Genomic DNA, 2833 nt, shown 5'->3' with positions numbered 1-2833 from the left:
CCGCCTAACCCTGTAGCGTTTGAACACGGGATCTAGCCCTTTGACTTTGCACGGACGGGCTTTGACCAGCGGACCTCCCCGCCCGGTTGTGTTAGGTCAGCCCATAGGAACACTTTGGAGCAACAACCGGGCCAGACCCATAGCAAGATCCCCTCCGTGTAGACCCGGCGCATCCGTTTCCCCCCTCCAGGTGCCAGTGGCGGCGCCATCCGTGAGGGGGGCACACCCCGGACACGCGTGCCGGGCGTTTGCAACCGCCACAACACTTCCAGACTTCTGAGAGGCCGCCTACGCAAGATTTGGCGGCATGCTAGCCCCCGGAGGCCGCCGGCCACAGCCGTAGACGCGCGAAGGGCAATCCGCGTAGAGGGAATTTTTCGGATACTTCTCCATCACCAAAAATTATGAAAAAATACCATCGTTCTTATAGCACATGTGCCCACGTCGTGCAAAAAAAACTCATGATTTTATCGCGCTCCGAGTATTTAATAATATTCACGCCGCATCGTTACCGCAGAACGTCTAGTACCGTGTCATCATCGTCTGTGAGGGGGGACCACGCCCCGGAGACGCGTGCCGCCTCTTCGGACATGCCACCACACCACCCCGCATGTATGAGGGGCCGGTGCGACGCTCCGGTGGCGTTGCTACCCCCCAGGGGCCCCGTCCCGCCTAACCCTGTAGCGTTTGACCAAGGGATCTAGCCCTTTGACTTTACACGGACGGGCTTTGACCAGCGGACCTCCCCGCCCGGTTGTGTTAGGTCAGCCCATAGGAACACTTTGGAGCAACAACCGGGCCAGACCCACAGCAAGATCCCCTCCGTGTAGACCCGACGCGTCCATTTCCCCCCTCCAGGTGCCGGCGGCAGCGCCATCCGTGAGGGGGGGGCACACCCCGGACACGCGTGCCGGGCGTTTGCAACTGCCACAACACTTCCAGACTTGTGAGAGGCCGCCTACGCAAGATTTGACGGCATGCTAGCGCCCGGAGGCCGCCGGCCACAGCCGTAGACACGCGAAGGGCAATCCGCGTAGAGGGAATTTTTCGGAAACTTCTCCATCACCAAAAATTATGAAAAAATACCATCGTTCTTATAGCACATGTGCCCACGTCGTGCAAAAAAACTCATGATTTTATAGTGCTCCGAGTATTTAATAATATTCACGCCGCATCGTTACCGCAGAACGTCTAGTATCGTGTCATCGCCGTCCGTGAGGGGGGGCCACGCCCCGGAGACGCGTGCCGCCTCTTCGGACATGCCACCACACCACCCCGCATGTATGAGGGCCCGGTGCGACGCTCCGGTGGCATTGCTACCCCCCAGGGCCCCCGTCCCGCCTAACCCTGTAGCGTTAGACCACGAGATCTAGCCCTTTGACTTTGCACAGACGGGCTTTGACCATCGGACCTCCCCACCCGGTTGTGTTAGGTCAGCCCATAGGAACACTTTGGAGCAACAACTGGGCCAGACCCACAGCAAGATCCCCTCCATGTAGACCCGACGCGTCCGTTTCTCCCCTCCAGGTGCCGGCAGCGGCGCCGTCCGTGAGGGGGGGCACACCCCGGACACATGTGCCGGGCGTTTGCAACCGCCACAACACTTCAAGACTTGTGAGAGGCCGCCTACGCAAGATTTGGCCGCATGCTAGCCCCCGGAGGCCGCCGGCCACAGCCATAGACGCGCGAAGGACAATCCGCGTAGAGGGAATTTTTCGGATACTTCTCCATCACCAAAAATTATGAAAAAATACCATCGTTCCTATACCACATGTGCCCACGTCATACAAAAAACTCATGATTTTATCGCGCTCCGAGTATTTAATAATATTCACGCCGCATCGTTACCACAGAACGTCTAGTACCATGTCATCGCCGTCCGTGAGGGGGGGGGGGCACACCCCGGAGACGCGTGCCGCCTCTTCGGACATGCCACCACACCACCCCGCATGTATGAGGGCCCGGTGCGACGCTCCGGTGGCATTGCTACCCCCCCAGGGCCCCCGTCCCGCCTAATCCTGTAGCGTTTGACCACGGGATCTAGCCCTTTGACTTTGCACAGACGGGCTTTGACCAGCGGACCTCCCCGCCCGGTTGTGTTAGGTCAGCCCATAGGAACACTTTGGAGCAACAACCGGGCCAGACCCACAGCAAGATCCCCTCCGTGTAGACCCGACGCGTCCGTTTCCCCACTCTAGGTGCCGGCGGCGGCGCCGTCCGTGAGGGGGGCAACACCCCGGACACGCGTGCCGGGCGTTTGCAACCGCCACAACACTTCCAGACTTGCGAGAGGCCGCATAAGCAAGATTTGGCGGCATGCTAGCCCCCGGAGGCCGCCGGCCACAGCCGTAGATGCGCGAAGGGCAATCAATGTAGAGGGAATTTTTCGGATACTTCTCCATCACCAAATATTATGAAAAAATACCATCGTTCCTATAGCACATGTGGCCACGTCGTGGAAAAAAACTCATGATTTTATTGCGCTCCGAGTATTTAATAATATTCACACCGCATCATTACCGCAGAACGTCTACTACCGTGTCATCGTCGTCCGTGAGGGGGCCACACCCCGGAGACGCGTGCCGCCTCTTCGGACATGCCATCAGACCACCCCGCATGTATGAGGGCCCGGTGCGACGCTCCGGTGGCATTGCTACCCCCCAGGGCCCCCGTCCCGCCTAACCCTGTAGCGTTAGACCACGAGATCTAGCCCTTTGACTTTGCACAGACGGGCTTTGACCATCGGACCTCCCCACCCGGTTGTGTTAGGTCAGCCCATAGGAACACTTTGGAGCAACATCCGGGCCAGACCCACAGCAAGATCCCCTCCGTG

The sequence above is a fragment of the Triticum dicoccoides genome, chromosome 7A (assembly GCF_002162155.2).
Source record: "Triticum dicoccoides isolate Atlit2015 ecotype Zavitan chromosome 7A, WEW_v2.0, whole genome shotgun sequence".
Taxonomy (NCBI): domain Eukaryota; kingdom Viridiplantae; phylum Streptophyta; class Magnoliopsida; order Poales; family Poaceae; genus Triticum; species Triticum dicoccoides.
The sequence above is the reverse complement of the archived record's forward strand: the minus strand, read 5'-3'. Positions refer to the sequence as shown.